This window comes from Trachypithecus francoisi, unplaced genomic scaffold (assembly GCF_009764315.1).
Source record: "Trachypithecus francoisi isolate TF-2019V2 unplaced genomic scaffold, Tfra_2.0 Lachesis_group5, whole genome shotgun sequence".
Classification (NCBI taxonomy): domain Eukaryota; kingdom Metazoa; phylum Chordata; class Mammalia; order Primates; family Cercopithecidae; genus Trachypithecus; species Trachypithecus francoisi.
Genome location: NW_022681470.1, coordinates 84,713,459 through 84,734,266, shown reverse-complemented (window position 1 = coordinate 84,734,266; position 20,808 = coordinate 84,713,459). Strand labels below are relative to the sequence as shown.

General features: G+C 37.7%; 1 protein-coding gene across 11 annotated transcripts in view; it reads left to right on the top strand.

Moving 5' to 3' along the window:
• The window catches only part of CDC42BPA (CDC42 binding protein kinase alpha), a 314,680-nt gene that overhangs the window by 117,636 nt on the left and 176,236 nt on the right, over nt 1-20,808 (top strand). The window lies entirely within an intron of this gene.

The window sequence follows — 20,808 nt, the reverse complement described above, 5'->3', positions numbered from 1 at the left end:
AAGAAATAAATTAAGGATATATGGGATGATTTAAAAGGTACCCTCACATTTTAAGAGGAAAGTAGGAAAGAGCAGAACATTGTTGGTGAATTAATCATTCAAATGAGAGTATCTTTGGATGGTGCAAAATGTGAGAAAGAGAAAGGTGCTGAGGAGAAGTAGGTAAAGGGATGCTGCCAAGTTAGAAATAAACTAAACCATTTTCTAAGAGTGCTTTTCAAACTTTGGCATGCATCTGAATCCTATGGAGGAAGCCTGGTTGAAACCCAGATTTTTGAGTCAGCTGCAGAAGTGCTGATTCAGTGGGTTGGGTGGGGCTGGGGAATTGCCATCTCTAACAAGTTCCCAGGTTGTGATGCTGCTGCTGGTATAGTGACCACACTCTGAGAACTATGCTCTAAGACAGCAGTGACTGTTTCTTTTAAGTTTTGGGTGGTGAGAGTGATCTCCGAGAAGAACATGAATGTGGCAGGAGTAGAATGTTTCTGTTTCGGTGTTTGCTTTTTAAGATGTGGGTGTCTTAATCACTGTTTTATTTAATTAGTATTGAAGTTCTAAGACATTATTAAAGGAAGAATAATTAAACAATTTGTATTTTATCATATCTCTGTTTGGCTCTTGCCTATTCATGTGCTTTTCTCTGTGGGTATCTGATTGTCCATAGTTTTCATTGAAAATAAAGATACGGAAATGCTTTGAAAATTGTAAAGGACAATGCAGTTTTTTTTGTTTTTTTTTTTTTTAATTTAAATTTTTGTGGAGATGGGGGGTCTCACTGTGTTGCTCAGGCTGGTTTTGAACTCCTGGACTCAAGTGATCCTGCCACCTCAGCTTCCCAAAGTGTTGGGATTAGAGGCATGAGCTACCACTCCTGGCCACAGTGCAGCTTTAAAGATGGTATTGTGGTCTCAAGAGTCACTTATAGAATGAGAAACCAAAATGCTATTTTGTGGTTTAAACAGTAATCCAAAATCCTAGCTGAGGACTATCATTTAAAAATACTTACAGAAAATACTATTTCTTTGAATATTTGAAGAATGTTACAAAACATAGAGTCTTAGGCTTGTGGAATTGAGAGACTTTACCCAGTTTATATGTAATTCTTGACAAGGAATAACTACTTCTGAAAATTATATGCCTCGATTGATGAAAGTAAATATGAGGTATTTCTAATATCTTTCATTCTGCCAGGCTTGTTAGAGATACTGTTTTTTGGACTGAAAACCATTTCAACCTTGAGCTATGCTTAAGTACATTTAATTTTACAAGGTACTTTTAAATGAATCATATTTATTCCATGGTTGGGCAGCTCTAATATTATAAAATTTTATTTTATATTAAGCTGAATTTCTTTTCTTTATTTTTTTTGAGACAGAGTTTTGTTCTTGTTGCCCAAGCTGGAGTGCCCTGGTGTGATCTTGGCTCAGCACAACCTTCGCCTCCTGGGTTAAAGCAATTCTCCTGCCTCAGCCTCCCGAGTAGCTGGGATTACATGCGCCATGAAGCCTGGCTAATTTTTTGTACTTTTAGTAGAGACGGGTTTTCTCCAGGTTGGTCAGGTTGGTCTGGAACTCCCTACCTCAGGTGATCTGCCCGCCTTGGCCTCCAAAAGTGCTGGGATTACAGGCGTGAGCCACCACTCCCGGCCTTGAATTTCTTTTTATTTTAGTCATTGGTCCTAGTTTTGCTTTTAGAGTCACATATAATTTATGTGTCTTCTATTTATCATGCTTTCTGAAGTCTTCTTTAGGTTAAACATCTAAACATCTCTAGTTTCTCTGTTATCACAATCTGAATACACTTCCTATCTTCCTTGTCTTAACCCCATGCCACACACTCTGCCCATTCCCACAACTCTTCTCCCTCCCTCCTTTTCTTTCCTTTTACCTTTCCGTGGATGCTCCATTGTGTTAATGCTCTTCTTAAAATGTTATTCTCATTTTCTGGATAGATTATTTTCAGCAAATGCTTTACTGAGGAAATATTTTTTGAGTCCTCTTTTATAAGTAACGTGCTAAAACTAGGTGGAATTGTAAGTAAGTAGGTATAGCATATAGTTGTGGCTTTTGAAAAGGTTTCAGTTGTTTGGAGACACAAAACCTAAGAGAGAAATAAAACTTAAAATGCCACAAGTTAAATAATCATTCAGGGCCAAAGTGTAAGAGATGACGGAGTGAGTCCAGACTGTGGATTGCTAAATGAGTTAAACAAGCAAGTTACAGTGAGCTCAAGAAATGAGTAATAAGTTTATTTCTAATGATCAGTTCTAGTCCTTTTTTTTTTTTTTTAACTCTTTGTGCTCTTCACTGTATTCCAACACATTCTGTGATTTAGATGTCATCTAAAATGGATGTTGCCCCATTTTATAGATGAGGAAACCCAGCTTCAGAGACATTAGTTAGTAAGTAGCATAGCCTAGATTAAAATCTAAGTTAGGCTTGTTGCCAGATTTATGTTCTTTGCACAACATGTTTTTCATAGAAGACTTTAATGGTGGGGCTTTGAAGAATGAGAAGACTGTATGTAGGCAGATAGGAAGGCATTCAAGATAAGTGAATAGTAGGAGAAAAGCACATAAGAAGGCAAATGGTAGTTTTGGAAAATACTTAATAGACTAGTTTGGCTAGAGAAAAGAGTTCATGTTGAGTTTAGTAGGAGATTAATTTATAAAGACAGATTTTTGTTCTTATCATGGAACTCTTGAATGTTACAGACTTTGTATCTTGGTAGCTAATAAACTACAATGAATTTTAGGCAACGAAATGTTAAGTTATTTTGTGGTAAATTTCATGTCTTAGAGTTTTATGAAATTTATCAGATTTCCTAATGTTTTATAATTCATGAACTTAAAATATAGGGAAGTGGAGAATACAAAAAGGGAATAGTGAGACTCGTGTTTAAGGAAGGAAATACTCTCCTTTTTCTTGTGTTCTTTTTAAGGAAATTTATTTCTAGACTTGTAAAAGTGTGTTGTTTGTCTTCTATCAGCACAAAAACTTGCATATGAAAAATTTGCACAAAGGTTTAACAGGAGCAATGGAAAGTAGTAAATGGTAGGAATAATTAAAGCAAAATATTTCTAATGATACTGAGTAGTCAAAAAGCACTGGACTAGGAATCAGAAGATTTAATTCCATCACCTATCAGATTCCCCATCTGTTAAAGGAGGATAATAAATGACGTTTACTCTGCTTATTTTGCCAGGGTATTGGGAAGGTGAGATGAAATGTGTATATGAAAGTGTTTTGACAGTATAGAAAATATGCCATTGTAATTAGGGAAACATCTTTTTCAATTATAAATTTGAGGCATTAAAATTGTTATAAATAAAATAGTTTCATCCTTCAGTTCTATAATTCTAAATACATTTTTCTGTCTAGGTCTATTGAGAATATTTCTTACTCTTCCTTAGTTTTCATTTCTGATTTTCCCTTCCTTTCTTTGGGCAGCATTTTTCATAAGCTTTTGTGTGTGCTAAATTTTACTTAAGAAATGCGGGGATATAAGCATATATTTCTAAATTTGCTTGCATTTCCTAAGGAAAGTTTTACAACTGCTGGAATACACTGGCGGTTGTAAAAATGGTTGCCTAAAGAGACTAGGGTGGAGAGAAAATGGGATGGATGGGGTAGGAATGAGAGCTCAATTTCTAAGTGAATACACTTTCATATATACTTTTTAAATTAATAAACTTTCTTATTTACAGCAGTTTTAGGATCATAGAAAAATTGAGTGGAAAGTATAGAGTTCCCCTTAGACCTCCTCCCACCCACCACAGACACATGCATAGCCTCCCCCACTATCAACATGCCTTACCAGAGTGTGGCACATTTGTTAACATCGATAACCCTTCATTATCACCTAAGTCCATAGTTTACATGTTTACATTCGTGTTCTCTGTTGGTGTTGTACATTCTATGGGCTTTGACAAATGCAGAACAACGTATATCCACCATAATAGTATTATGTGGAATAATTTGACTGCCCTAAAAATGTTCTGTGTTCCACCTCTTTAGTCCTCCCGTCCCGCTAACCCCGGAACATGACTGATCTTTTTACTGTCTCATAGGTTTGCCTTTTCTGGAATATCATATAGTTGGAATCATGCAGTTTATAGCCTTTTCAGATCGGCTTCTCTTGCTTAGCAATATTTAAGGTGTGACAGCTCATTTCTTTTTAGTGAGTAACATTCTATTGTCTGCATGTACCGCAGTTTATCCATTTATCTACTTAAGGACATCTTGGTTGCTTCTAAGTTTTGGCAATTGTGAATGAAGCTGCATTTTATATGATTGCTTTTTTTTTTTCTTCTCTCTTTTTAACATTTCAATTATACTTCTATTTTTTAACCTTTCTTAATGGTTACCCTAGAGTTTGCAATATAAATTTACAACTAATCTCAGCCCACTTTGAAATAATATGGTGCTGCTTCATGGATAGTGAAGTACCTTGTAATAACAGAGTAATCCTAATTTCTCGTTCTTGTCCCTTGTATCATTGCTGTCATTTATTTCATGCATAAGTAAGAATTCATATTTGAATACATCGTTGCCATTCTTTTGAACAAACTGTTATCTTTTAGATTAATTAAAAATAAAAGATAAAAGTTTTTATTTTACCTTCACTTACTCATTCTCTGATGCTGGTCCTCTCTTTACATAGTTCTGTTTCTGATTTATATCATTTTTCTTCTTTTTGAAGAACTTTTAAATTTTTCCTGAAAAGTAGTTTTCCTGGCAACAAATTCTCTCAAATTTTGTTTTTGTCTGAGAAAGTATTTCTCTTTCACTTTTGAAGGATAATTTTGCAGCATATGAAATTATAGGTTGGTGAGGTTTTTTTTTTCTTCTTCTTTTAAATATTTCACTTCACTCTCTTCTTACTTGCATGGTTTCTAAGGAATCAGATATAATTGTTATCTTTGTTCCTCTATACGTAAGGTGTTTTTTGCCTCTGGCTTCTTTCAGGATTTTTTTCTTTTTTTTTTGTATTCTGTAGTTTGAAAGTGGTGTACCTAGGTATAGTTGTTTTTTTTTTTTTTTTTTTTTTGTGGGGGTGGGGGATTGCATTTATCCTGCTTGATACTTTTTGAATTTCCTGACTCTGGTTTGATGTAGGAAAATTTTGGAAAATTCTCAGACATTATTGCTTCATTCCTTTTCCTTCTAGTATTCCCATTGCATGTAACTTATACCTTTTGTAGTAATCCCACAGTTCTTGGATATTCTGTTCTGTTTTTTTTTTTTTTTTTTCCAGTCTTCTCTTTGCTTTTTTCGTTTTGAAGTTTCTATTATATTCTCAAGCTCAGAGATTCTTTCCTAAGTGGTGTCTGGTCTACTAATGAGCTCATCAAAAGTATTATTTATTTCTGTTACAGTGTTTTTGATCTCTAACAGTTCTGATTCTTTCTTAGACTTTCCATCTTATTTATCTGTTCTTGCATGTTGCGTACTTTAACCATAAAGTCTTTAACATATCAATAATAGTTTTTAAAATTCCTGGTCTGATAATTGCAACATTGTTGCCATATCTGACTCATTTTGATGTCTGTCTAGTCTCTTTGTCCCATTTTTAGTATGCCTTGTAATTTTTTGTTGAAAGGCAGACATGTTGTTAACCTTAAATAACAAGATTAGAAAATAAGTATAGACTTTGAGCCCAAAGCTTGAGGATGGCCAAGCTTTTGCCTAATAAATTTTTCATGCTTCACATAGCTCAGATGGCTTTGAGCTCTTTTTCTTTTCTCAATATGTTGGGCAAAAGGAATTGCAGTAAGTAGGCTTTGATTGATGTAGTGGCAAGGGACGTGTGTGTGCATGTATGTGTTGGTAAGGGGCCATTCTGTAGTCCTATGATTAGGTCCCAATCTTTAGTGAGGCTGTGAGACTGCACTGTGAACACCAGAGCTTCTCAGCTTCTCAGTACTCCTGCTACCTCTGTACCTCACTTCCTGCCTTCCTGCTTAGTTGGGACAGGATGGCTAGAAGGTGCCAGACTTGGGTACTGCCCCTCCTTCTGGAAGGTTAGTCTCTGATAATACCCCAGCAGGTTAGGCTCTGAAAAATTCCAGACAAGTTAGACTCTGGTAAAATAGTTTCTCCTGAGGGCAGGCCTTCTTAAGAAGAGAATACTCTGGCATATTTCAGAATGCAGCAGAGATTCTCTTTTCTCCTCCCTCTGTTGGAAGCATGAGGGTATGTTTCTCTGGTATTCACTATGAGGACATGGTTGAGCTCTTGGTGGCAAAACTCAAAAATAAATGTGGGGCCTCCCTATGACTGGGCCACCTTTGGAGTTTTTAATCTTTCAGGCTTGTCCACACTGAACCTGCAGCAATTCTTTAATCACTGTTTAGGTTTTCCTAACCAGGTACTGGTTCCCTGCAAGGTTTCTGCTATAGGTTTTTAAACTGCCAAGTTGTGATTCTCCATAGCCACCTCTCTGTCCAATTTGGGGACAACAGTTTGCCCTGTGACCCTTACTTCTCTTACATATCTAAGAAGAGTTGATTTTTCAGTTCGTTCAGGGTTTTACTTTTTGTTAGGACACTGTGGTGACTTCTGGACTCCTTACATACTGGAAGTGGAAGTCTCCCCATAATCTTTTAAAACTTAGATTTCAAAACAACATGTTTTATCATTGTGATACGGCTCCGATGAGTGGAGGAACACCAGATTCTTCCTCTTGAGTCGAATTAGAAAAAAACAACACGGACACACATGGAGTAATTTTAAGGAGCAGGGCATTTAATAGGCAAGAGAGAAGGGGGAGGAAAGAAAGAAAAAGCTCCCCTCTACAGAGACAGAGGAAGGGGGGCTCCAAAGCCAAGAGACAGAACCCCGCTTTCAGGTAGTATCAGCTAGCTATATTGGATGGCTGGAGGAGGTGGTGCCTGATTTGCATAGAGCTCAGGGGATTGGTTTGACCTGGCATTTCATGCACATAGCCCATGAAAAAACTGGCCCTCCCACCCTCTCTTTTTAATATGCAAATGCAGGGTGCCATGATGTTTCACACACGTGGGGATATGTGGGAGCAGCCATACTGCCAGGCACATGTTAGGGCAAGGGCAAGAGGACAACGGATGGTAATCGCCATGTTAGGTGGACCCAGTTTCTAATGGCTAACATTTGCATATCAAGGGTTGCCAGCCAGAGTCTAAGACCCAAGGCTTTCATGCTAGATAAGAGCTGGAAAAATCTTCCAAGGACCCGTTTTTTTCCTATCTGCCTAAAATAATTTCTTAATAACTCATACCTCAATTGAGGGTACAGCAACTAAGAATTTTTTGTTAAAAAAAAAAAAAAAACAAGTTCTCTTGTAACGATGAAAAGATTTCCAAAGATGCTAATTAAAGTGTTAAATGACTACCTGGAAAAATAACAGCTTATTTTGTTGAGAAACCTAAGAACGTTATGATGTTATAAAGATAAACACTCAAAGGGGCTATTACTATTGTTTTCTACTGAGAATTACCCCAGTAGCCTTCTCCCTTTTGAAGGAGGCGGGGAAATAATGCAGTGGTATTGAGGAGTGAAGAAAAATGATATTAATAGAGCAGCTAATAATACTGGTGAATACTGTTTGGAGGAATTAGAAATAATGAGTGGCTAGTAGATTTGAAATGCTTTAAACATTAAAGATGTCAGTTCTTCCCAAATTGATCTACAGGCTTAGTCTTTATTCTTTTTTTTTTTTTCATGTTCTTTCGTGAGGTAGCAAATCTATAGGTTTAATGCAATCTCTCAAAACCCTAGCAAGATTTCTTTAGATAGAGACAAGCTTATTTTAAATTTTATGTGGAAAGGCAATAGAACTGGAGTAGTTAAAATGATTTTGAAAAGGGAGAATAAAGTGGAAAGAATCACTCTACCAGATATTAAGCCATACTGTATTGCCACCTTAAGACCAAGAGATAATTGCAATGTAATAAGTACACAGTACCAGACCTAGGCTAACACAGGTATTTCCAACTGATTTTGAGAAAAGTGCAAAAGCAAAAATAATCTTCAACAAATGGTGCTCAAATAAGAGACCAAAAAAAAAACCGAAATAACTTCCCCAAAGCTCTCATAAATACAAAAATTAATTCAAAATGGGTCAAGGATTTAAATGTACAACATAAAACTATAAAACTGTTAGAAGAAAATATTGGAGAACATTTTCTGGATCTAGGGCTTGGTAAGGAGTTTTTAGATATGACAAAAAAAATCAATAAAAATGAATAAATGGGACTGCATTAAAATTAAAATTATGTGCTCAATGAAAGACCCTGCTAAGACTATAAAAAGACAGGCTACAAAATGGGAGAAAATAGTTGTCAACATATCTTACAAAGGTTTTATATCTAGACTATATAAAGAACTCTCAAAATGCGATTAAAAAGCCCAAGCAATGTAATTACAAAATAGGGAAGAGACAATAGACATTTCACCCAAGAGGAGATAGAGATGGCAAGTAAGCACATGAAAAGATGTTCAATATACTGATATTGAATATTATGAAAATGACAGTTAAAACCATAATGAGATATTATTACTCACCTATTTGAATAGCTAAAATAAAAAAATAGATAATACTAAATGCTGGCAAGGATATGTAGAAAGTGGATCTCTTACATGTTGCTGGTAGAAATAGAAAATGGCACAGCTACTTTGGAAGACAGTTGGACATTTTTTAAAAAAAGTTAAGCATGTAACATGATCTGACCCATCAGTTACATTCTTGAACATTTATCCCAGACAAGTCAAAATTTATAGTCACAGAAAAATCTGTGCTTGCATGTTCATAGCGGCTTTATTTGTAGTAGCAAAATACTGGAAACAACCCAGGTATCCTTCAGTGGGTGAATAGTTCAACAAAACTGGTATATCCATGCAGTGGAGTACTACTGAACAATAAAAAGGGATGAACTTCTGATATGTACAATAACCTAGAGGGGCCTCAAGGGTATTATGCTTTGTGAGAAGAATTAAATCTCAAAATGTTACATACTGTATGTTTCCATTTATATAACATTCTTGAATGACAAAACTAGAGATAGAGAACAGATGAATAATTTCCAGGGGACAGGGCCTGGGGAAAATGAATGGGGAAGTGAGTAGAAATACAAAGAGGCAGTGTGAGGGAGTTCATTTGTGATAATGGAACAGTTACGTTGTGATTTTGGTGGTAGTTACACAACTCTATACACAGGATAAAATTGCACAGAACTATACATGCACACACATGTACATTTTTAAAATGGCACGTATTAGGCTTCTCCAGAGAGACAGAACCAACAGGATATATGTATATATAAAAGGGAGTCAGTTAGGGAGAATTAACTCAGCCGATTACAAGGTGAGGTCCCGTGATAGGATAAAACTGCAAGCTGGGGAAAGAGAGAAGCCAGTTATGGCTCAGTCTAAGTCTAAAGCTGGAAAACCAGGGAAGCCGACAGTGCAGCCTTCAGTCTGTGGCCAAAGTCCTGAGAGTCCCGGGAAGCTGCTGGTACAAGTCCAAAGGCTGGTGAACCTGGAGTCTGATGTCCCAGGGCAGGGAAAACTGAAGCAAGCTTCGTGCACTGGAAGAAGAAAGAGAGCCAGATGACTCAGCAAGCAGAATTATCCCACCTTCTTCCACTTGCTTGTCCACATTGAGGGTGGGTCTTTCTCTTTCAGTCCCTTGACTCAAATGTCAGTTTCCTCTGGTAACACTGTCACAAACACCCAGAAACAGTACTTTACCAGCCAATTAGGCATCCTTCAGTCCAGTCACATTGACACCTAATATTAATTATCACAGGGTGAAAACTGAATAAGGTTTAGTCTAAAGTAATGTACCCTTGTCAATTTTTTTGTTTGATATTGTGCTACAGTTATATGTTACCATTGGGGGAAGCTGGTGGAAGAGTACAAGGGATTCATTGAACAATTATTCAATTTCCTGTGAGCCTATTATCTTTTCAAAATAAAATTTTTTAGGAAAAAGAAAAGCCTCTATGACTTGCTTTTCTGAAGACTGGAAACCAAGCCCAAGAAATTATGTACCTTATATTTCACCTGCAGTGCATATAAATTTGGTGAGTTCCTCAAGATCAACATGGCTGGAGAAGCCTCATAATCATGGCGGAAGGCTAGGAGTAGCAAGGCCCATCTTACATGGATGGCAGCAGGCAAAGAGAGAATAAGAAACCCTGATAAAAGCAGAAACACCTGATAAAATCATCAGATCTCATGAGACTTCTTCACTATCACGAAAACAGTATGGGGAAAACTGCCCCCATGATTCAGTTATCTCCCACTGGGTCCCTCCCACAACATGTGGGAATCGTGGGAGTACAGTTCAAGATGAGATTTTGGTGGGGACACAGAGCCAAACCAGATCAGCAATTCAAGATGCTCCAGGTAGGAGAATTATTGGACAAAGACTTTAAAGCATTTAGTTTAAATATGTTCCATGAAGTCAAGAAAAACACATTTGTTTTCTTCCAGATGAATGACATGATGGAAGTATCTCAGCAATAAAATAAAAACTATAAAAGAAACAAATGGAAATTTTAGGACAGAAAAATACAGTATTGCAAAAAAAATTATTAAATGTCGTTGAGAGGACAAAGGAGATTACATAGGAATAAATAAAGTATATTCAAATTCAATTTGGATATAGATCAATAAAAATTATCCCATGAAAAACAGAAACAAAAAGATTGAAAAAATGAGCACATTCTCAGGAATGAAAAGGTGTAACATGCATGTAATTGGAGTTCCAGAAAGAGAGAATAGAGACAATAGGACAGAAAAAAATAATAGCTCCAAACTTCCTGTGTTTGGAGAAATACATGAATTTGTAGAATAAAAAATTGCATAGTGTTACAGCTCTTTTAGAATTACATCAGAACCCTCCCCTGCCCTGCCCCCCCATGGAAAAAAATTACAGCAAACCCAAAACAACGTAAATTCTGGGAAAACCACACCTAGCTCATCAGAATCAAAGTACAGAATACAATGGATAGAGAAAAAGTCTTGAAAGCACCGGAGGAAAGCAACATATCACATACAAGGAAAAACAATTGGAATGATCTCAGGTTTCTCATCAAGGGGTGGGGGTGGGGGTGCGGGGAGGGGGGAGCGCTACCTAAAAGGTAATTAACATCTTCAGAATATTGAGAGGTAGAAAACTGTCAATGCAATATTCTGTATCTGGGGACATTTTCTTCAGATAATGAGGTGGGGGTGGGGAGAGTCATTTTCAGATAACGATAACCCAAAAGAATCCATTGCTTCAGGCCTTCTGTACAAGAAATGCTGAAAAAAGCACGTCAGAATGTAGGGCAATGATAGCAGAAGGCAACCTGGATTTTTAGGAAAGAAGAAAGAGAATAATAAATAGTAAAAATCTCAGTGTATATGAAATACTATATTTTTTTCTTTTCTTTTTTTTTTTTTTTTTTTTGAGGCGGAGTCTCGTTCTGTCGCCCGGACTGGAGTGCAGTGGCCGGATCTCAGCTCACTGCAAGCTCCGCCTCCCGGGTTTATGCCATTCTCCTGCCTCAGCCTCCCGAGTAGCTGGGACTACAGGCGCCCGCCACCTCGCCCGGCTAGTTTTTGTATTTTTAGTAGAGACGGGGTTTCACCGTGTTAGCCAGGATGGTCTCGATCTCCTGACCTCGTGATCCGCCCGTCTCGGCCTCCCAAAGTGCTGGGATTACAGGCATTTTTTTTCTTAAATCTTTAAAGTATATGGCTTTAAAGCAAAAGTTGTTTTGTGGGATATTAAAGGAATGAATACATAATGTATATGCCAGCTATAACATAATAGAGAGAGGTAGGGCATAAACAAATTCTAGAATAATTATTTACTTTTAAAGTTTAAAAAAAAGTGGGGGAACATAAAGAGCCAGTGGATTAGAGGGGAGAGAAAATTAGTTTATCGTTAGACTTTCCAATGATGAAGCTCTATGATAAAGATTTATAAAACCCCGGTAAAGAAAATGTGAACAAAACAGACTTTCAGGTATAAAAGGCATGTACAAATGTTACCAAGTTTCAGGAATTTTAGGAATGTTGTTCCCATGAATTCTTCTTGAAGAATATACTAATCTACTAGTTAGGATAGTATAATAATATATACTAGTTAGTATAGTATACATTTTCTAGTATAACCTACTAGAAAATGAGCTTCAGATGACTAACATGGCTATAGAGTTATCAGTATAAGGACTGGTATTGCTTATTAAATAGTCAGTTGTAGAACTAAAGCAGAAAAACGTTAAAAGGAGTGAGCACAGGATTAATGGCTATATGCTATGGCATGAGCATGCAGTACAACTGTAAAAGTAAGTGATAATAATTGGGAGAATTTATGTAAAATTTTTTTCAAACTGTTTTCAGTAATCAAATTAGTGGTGACAGTATAGTTACTGTTATTTTGACATTGTTGTGTTTATAATGTGAAATGAAACAGAATGGTGATAGAGTATTCTAATTTTATCCCTTATGTTAAGAATCAGAATTCTTGGTGTAGAAGAAAGGAGATGCTGATGTAATATGGAAGAGATCATTAAAAACCCTAATGTCTTGAATTTGAATTGAAAGTATCAGTATGGGCTGGGCACAGTGGCTCACACCTGTAATACTAGCACTTTGGGAGGCCAAGGCGGGCAGATCACTTGAGGTCGGGAGTTCGAAACCAGCCTGGCCAGCATGGTGAAACCCTGTCTCTACTACAGATACAAAAATTAGCGGCCGGGCGCGGTGGCTCAAGCCTGTAATCCTAGCACTTTGGGAGGCCGAGACGGGCGGATCACGAGGTCAGGAGATCGAGACCATCCTGACTAACACGGTGAAACCCCGTCTCTACTAAAAACTACAAAAAAAACTAGCCGGGCGAGGTGGCGGCGCCTGTAGTCCCAGCTACTCGGGAGGCTGAGGCAGGAGAATGGCGTGAACCCGGGAAGCGGAGCTTGCAGTGAGCTGAGATCCGGCCACAGCACTCCAGCCTGGGTGACAGAGCGAGACTCCGTCTCAAAAAAAAATAAAATAAAATAAAATAAAATAAAATAAAAAATTAGCCCAGTGTGGTGGCACACGCCTGTTATCCCAGCTGTTCAGGGAGCTGAGGCCCAAGAATTGCTTGAACCTGGGAGGCAGAGGTTGCAGTGAGCCAAGGTCGTGCCACTGCACTTTATATCAGTATGAACTTCTGCAGTATTTCATACACATACCCAATACACCTTACATACAGCTCTGTGTGGCAGAAATAACTAGAACAGTGACCAGCACAGTAGCAGTGAGCTTCCCTATTGACAGATTATTGTCCTCACATACTATTTCCTACTGTAGGGAAAACAGGCTACTTGGAGAAATTACTGACTCAAGATCTAGGTAGGAAGTGGACAAGATGAGCCCTGTATATCTTGTCATGCCAAATAGCAAATAAGCTTTCAAAGAGTTTTAGGGTTATATCTGAAGGATTCAGGAGTCAAATTGGAAAGGGTACGAGTGGCGTTACGATGGGAAAATTTCCAATGTAGTAGGGATAATAATAGAAAGAAATAGAAACTCATCAGATGTACTTGTATTAATGAGTTCATAATGCACCTGTACCAGCCTCAGTACCTTGGAGATGAACTAAAAATATGAACAGTTGGCCGGGCGCGGTGGCTCAAGCCTGTAATCCCAGCACTTTGGGAGGCCGAGACGGGTGGATCACGAGGTTAGGAGATCGAGACCATCCTGGTCTACACGGTGAAACCCCGTCTCTACTAAAAAATATAAAAAAAAACTAGCCGGGCGAGATGGCGGGCGCCTGTAGTCCCAGCTACTCGGGAGGCTGAGGCAGGAGAATGGCGGGAACCCGGGAGGCGGAGCTTGCAGTGAGCCAAGATCGCGCCACTGCACTCCAGCCCGGGCTACAGAGCGAGACTCCGTCTCAAAAAAAAAAAAAAAAAAAAAAAAATATGAACAGTGTGTGTAATGAATGATTACTTGGTAGTTTATCATATGCTGTGTTAAAGTATAGGATACTGCCCATTATCCAGTTATTTATTTTAATATCTATATTTTTAAATTAGACTTCAAGTTTGTAGAGGCATAGACTATGACTTTTTTTTTTCTGTTGTGCTCAGTGGATATATTTTATGATGTCTCTCCGGAGGTTTTCTTCATCTAGACCTGCAGCCTTACGGTTTCAAGGGCTTCTTTCTGGTTGTTGGTTAACAGGTTGCTGCAACACAGCACTACCATTGTCAAGTCATATTTTAGGAACAGTTGCTGTTATATCTGGTATTTAGACCATGAATTATATATGTTCCAAAAGGGTTATATCAGTCATTATTGCATGGAGTATACATGAAAATATATTTCCTGATAATCAAATTATTTATCTAGTTATTTATTCCTTTCATCTTCACTTTGTTCCATAATGGATTTAGGTAATTAGAAATAAGAATGCATGCAATAAATCAATGGCAGAATATAAAAAGGAGTAAAAAAAATCACAAAATTGAAATTATATTTAAACATGAAGACCCTAAACCAAGGAGACATAACGAACAGAAGTCGAGTCATATGCTTGAGGCACACCAGCTTTCTGTTGGATAGAATCTCTCCCTGAGAGCAAGCAGGTTTCGTGAAGCTCAGTGGAATATACAGGCTTTCCTATCTTTGTTTTAAATCTTAAATACTGGATTGAATAGAGTATTAGGATGGAATGTATTTTTAAAGTAATTTCTCTTTACCCTAGTCCAAACAACTAAAACAAAAAACCAGTTAACTTGTTTGTGGTTTTCTTCATAACTCTTTTTATCTCATGTAGTTTGTTTCATAGTCAAGATTTTTGATTACAGCTTTTGTTAACCTCATCTCTTTAATGTTGATAATATTTTATATAATGTGGTTAACTTGAGTAAAGTGTACTGATATAGGAAATAGAGCAATCCTATTTTAACAGAATTTGTTGTGGGGGGAAATACCACCTAATTCATATCTAGAGAGTTTTTCATCTGTTATCCCATAAGAATTTCATGAAGGATTGGTATGTGCTTTGTCTATACCAGAGCTTTGTGCTGATTATCTCTTTCGGCTTAGATTTGTGGGTATGGTTTGTCAGTTATCCTCTTGGAATGTGTAAAATCATTACTTTTATAATGAGATATAAATATTTTGAGGCCTTAGGCTTACTCAGAATTCTCTTCAGTCTCTTACAGGCCTGAGTCAGATTTCAAAATTGGAATTTTTCATATTGCTAATGGAGGAACTATTTTTATAGTATTGTGAAACTATTAAGGAATAGGTAATGTTATACAGATGCTCCTTGACTTACAGTGGGCTATGTTCCAGTAAGCCCATTATAAAGTTGAAGAATCATAATTTGAAACATTGTAAGTTAGGGACCATCTATAGTTAAAAACTGTTACACTAGAGTATAGGTGAACTCAGGATGTGCAAAATTAGGAATTTTTAAATATAAATATAGTTACTATATTACAGTTCAGTTGGTATTTCAGTAACTACAAGGAATTGGGGCAACTACAAAGTTATAGGAAACCTTCCTAATAGACCACTCCCAGTTCTGACACCAATTGGAAGTTCAAGGGGTTCCCAAAACCACCCCTTAGTTTTCATAATTTGCAAGACTCACAGAACTCACTGAATGCTGTTATACTTAACAGTTGTATTTGATTACATGGAATACTGATTTTATTACATGGAGATCGATTTAAATCAGCCAAAGGAAGAAGTATTAATATATAAGGTAGAGTTCAAAAATACCACATGTGAAGCTTCATCATTCTTTCTTGATGGAATTAGGACAGCCCAGCATACACATATGATAGTGCTTACCGAGTATTGCCAACCAGGGAAGCCCACCTAAGCCTTTGGTTTTTATAGGTTTTTGGGGTGGCCTCAATTACTTACTGCCTGACTGTCTTTATTTTCCAGCCCTTCCCAAATGTTGGGCTGATACCTTTAGTTTCCATTCCTTTCCAGAGGCAAAACATAGTATGACCCAAATGAATTACATGTATCATAAATTACATTGGTAGATTGTGTAGTAGCCAAAGACACTCCTATCAGTCGTGCTATTCCAAGAGCCTAGAGATCATCTTCCAGTAGCTGAGGATAAAAACCAGACCTCTCTTTGGGCAAGATTAGGTCTTCACTATATAGACAATTCCCTGGCCTTTAGGCAAACTTTCCTATCATATTCGGGCATCTTCATTTAGTGTAGTGTTCATATGGCAGATACAGCAATAGTATCAGTTTGAATATATCTGGCATTTGGAAGAGCCAGTGCAGGGTAATTGAACAAAATTTCTGATCTATCCTATAAAGCCATTATATACATTCTCATATTTTTGTACTAATTTAATTACTTGTTTCCTCCTTTTATCTATCACTATTTGTACTTGTACAGAACTATTTAGCATAGAAGTTACTTGATAGGTAACTAAATGTAGTTATTCCTCAGGCTAGCCATTTTATTAGATCCTGAGGAGCCTTTAACTGAATCTACCAGTGAGTATTTCTCAGATCAGATGCTATTGATTGTACTATAGTTTTAGGTTTTTCTTTTAGTTATATATTATTTATATACATACGAGTGAGTATTTGTTAAAGAGAATAAGTGTAAAGACATGTTAATATATAACAGGATAATGAGAAGTATAAAATAATTCTATAAATTTACTCAAGATGATTTTTTTTTAGCTTAGAAAACCTTATTTTGAAATAAGTTTAGAGTCACAGGAAATTGCAAAGGTAGTACAGAAAGGTCCCATGTACCTTTCACCCAGTTTCCCCCAACTATACTATCTATCCTACTCATTATAGGACTTCTTTCTTCTGTCACAGCGGGCAGTGGTTTAATCTGCATTTTTTTGCCCCTTTACTCCCCACTTTTCTTTTTCCCATATGCTGAATTGGAATGTTTATTTTCGTAATTACATATAATTTGAATTTCATAGTAGTCTTTCTTTGAATTACATTTTAAATGTGGTTTGTGGGTTGTTTCACTTATTCTCCTTGTTGATTGTATCTGGATGGTTTTTGGAAAGATGCATAGAAAGATTAGGATTTGTATAGCCACCATTATTTTACAGTACCTGGAATTATATAATCATTAGTTTTTTATTCCCATAATTCTTAAATAATAGCTTCACTATCCACTGGAAAAGATTAGTTTGAGAAAAGTTTACTGACAGAATTTTTTGAATAACTGTTTTCTCAAATGTAAGATGAACCCCAAATTAATGTTCCATAAAGAATTCTAATTTCTGACTGATAGAAAGGCTGTTTGTGACATAATTTTACCAGTGTGGACTTTGTTTTCTTTATTACTGATGTAATATTTCTTTGACAAAATTAAGAGACAATTTTAAAAAGCAGTTTCATTTTAATGTAATGCAGTATGCTGTTTTTATATGAGTATATAAAAAGGGAGTAGGAAAATGAGGAAATAAAAGTTTTGTTTTAGAAGAATCCACTACTCTAACTTATGTAAATTATAAAAAGGAACCAAATGGGAGATAGTACCGTGATGTTGCTGGGAAGAGAAATGCCTGTCTTAAATTAGTGGTTGTCAGGGACCAATCCCTATGCAATATTTTGATTAGTGGTGCCTGGGTTGGGGCCAAGGTACATGCAATTAAAATAACCCTCTATAGTTGAATTCAGTGTCCAGCCAGAGTTGAAACTATGTAGATTAATGTCGTATTCACATTTCAGTCTTATGGGGGTAATATTTATAATAATCATGCTTTTGGTACTGATGTTCTAGTGAAGTGTTAAAAAAAAAAAAAAAATCACCCTTAGAATGTTGCCCTTTCAATATAATCATTGTTTTAGAATGCATTTTTTTTTTTTTTTGGAGACAGAGTCTGGCTCTGTCACCCAGGCTGGAGTGTAGTGGTATCATCACGGCTCACTACAGCTTTGACCTCCTGGGCTCAGGCGATCCTCTGACCTCAGCCTCTTGGGTAGCCGGGACCACTAGCGCAGGCGTGGACCACCATTCTTGGCTAATGTTTGTATTTTTTATAGAGATGAGGTTGCTCGGGCTGGTCACAAACTCCTGCACTCAAGTGATCCACTGGCCTTGCCTCCCAAAGTTGTGGGATTATAGGCGTGAGCCATTATGCCCAGCATAGAATGCTTTTTAAATTTTAAAAACTATTATTTTAAAACTAAAATCATAAAACTTTTAAGCCAAATCTTATTTGCTTTTGTTTAGGGACAAGGAAAATTATTCATTTTAGAAACTTTAATTACTGAACATGTTTTGATTAATATTTGAATTGTGGGAAAACTTGAATAATGTTTTTACAGTAATAATGTAGATATTTTATCTCTTCCAAACATTTATTTCTCAGTTTTCATGAATTATCAAAGTTGAAAATAATGTTTTACCTGAACTTTCCTTTCACTCCTTTTATTGCCAATTCTTGGTATCTGGTTGTCTGGCTGCCACATTATTTGCAAGATGTCACTGACTCGGAGTGGTTTTCAATGCTAGATGTTATTTTGTGGCTTCTTTTAGAAAATGGAATTTGTTGGGCTACTGTTCCACTTACCAACTGCTGTGTAACACATTATGTTCTCCAGAAGCAGACACTGAGACAGAATGTGTCATGCAGGGTATTTATTAGGGGTTAACACCTGTAGAAGCAAATTGGAGAAAGCAGGTTTGGGTAGAGGGAGAAGTTAGATGACACTGAGGTCAAAGCTTCAGTCAGCCCCACTAGGAGTTCTGAAGCATCTGTGGCCACGTGAGTTGTTGCTAGTTTGGTAGAAATGGCATGATTTTCTTATTTCCTTATAAGTCATTCGATGCATATGAAATTCTCCAAGAAACACAGGCAGTTTTGTAAAGAGGCTTTCTGTAACTCGGAAGGAGCCTGGCGGAGCGGAGCTATCTGTTGACATCTGGGGCAAAGCCCATCATTGAGGGAGAAGATAACACATCTCTGTCCACCATACACCCTGAAACGCTATAGTGACTAATATAAGTTTTTTTTTTGGCCGGGTGCGGTGGCTCAAGCCTGTAATCCCAGCACTTTGGGAGGCCGAGACGGGCGGATCACGAGGTCAGGAGTTCGAGACCATCCTGGCTAACACGGTGAAACCCTGTCTCTACTAAAAAATACAAAAAAAGCTAGCCGGGCGAGGTGGCTGGCGCCTGTAGTCCCAGCTACTCGGGAGGCTGAGGCAGGAGAATGGCGTAAACCCGGGAGGCGGAGCTTGCAGTAAGCTGAGATCCGGCCACTGCACTCCAGCCCGGGCGACAGAGCGAGACTCCGTCTCAAAAAAAAAAAAAAAAAAAAGTTTTTTTTTTGGGGGGGGGGGGCTCATGAGTCTGAAATTTGTGCAGGACTAGGCAGCACCTAATTGTATCTTCTCTATGCAGCATGAGTTGCATTAGCTCACCTGCGGTAGGGGGAATCACTGTCAAGATGGCTCACACACATAGCTAGCCAGTTGGTGCTGTCCGTCAATTGGGAGTTCAGCCAGAGCTGTGGGCATGGGGTTTTTTTTTTTTTTTTTTTTTTGAGGCGGAGTCTCGCTCTGTCGCCCGGACTGGAGTGCAGTGGCCAGATCTCAGCTCACTGCAAGCTCCGCCTCCCGGGTTTCCGCCATTCTCCTGCCTCAGCCTCCCGAGTAGCTGGGACTACAGGCGCCCGCCACCTCGCCCGGCTAGTTTTTGTATTTTTAGTAGAGACGGGGTTTCACCGTATTAGCCAGGATGGTCTCGATCTCCTGACCTCGTGATCCGCCCGTCTCGGCCTCCCAAAGTGCTGGGATTACAGGCTTGAGCCACCGCGCCCGGCCAAGGCATGGGGTTTTTGTTCTTCCCACATGGGCTGCTTGACTTTCTTAACAACATGATAAATATGTTCCAAGAGCAGGTGTCTCTAGAGAACAAAGCAGAATTGCATGACATTTTAATGACCTAACCTTGGACGTCATAGCCAGACTAAGTTCTGTCATACTGTATTGATTGAGACAGTCACAAGAGTCCATCCAGGTTCAAGGTGAAGGGACAATCTTCTTGATGGGTGAGTGGCAAGGTTCTAGATGAAAATGTGGAGTGAGAGATATTATTTAGGCCATGTTTGAAAAATATAGTTTTCTATATTCATAAAACTTAAAAGTTCAGGGTGCCTTAGAAATAGGGTTGGCTGCCTCTTTTAGAAAATTCAAATTAATAGTGGTCCAAATCAATGAGGAGGGGTAGTGACTGAATGAGGTCCTTCTGGACTAAGACCCTCACAGAAGCAACTAAAAATCTGAGCATAGCACAAAGACCATTATCCTAAAGGCACTAAAGAGTGAACAGAAGCGGGGAGAACCTGATTGGGAATACATCCTCAAAAAAGATGAGGTATATGAAGTGACATCTCATGTTTTGCAGCTCTCAGCCTGGGGCTGGGTGAAAATGGCATGGTGTGCATTGTGGCATGGGCATAAGTAGAATAACTCTGGTCTCTATGGTCTGTGAAAGCTGAATTTGTGGAAACTATGTTTGTTAGAGAGGGTATCCAAAATCTGTCTACTGAAAGCTCTCATGACCCCTGAGTGATAGCTTCACTCAGAGCTGCTCAGCTAAAGACAAAAGATAAGAAACTTCTTCCCAAGAAACAGTTTGCAGTTTAAATGTATTTGATCAGCTGATTAAAAAAAGAAAAAAATGCTAACTGGAGAAAAAGAATCCAGAGTTTCAGAAATTTTACATTTATTATGTACAGGGAACATTCAGAATCACCCAATATGTAAAGAAAAAGGAATATGTAACTCCTTTTCAAGAGAAAAGAGTATCCCTGAAATG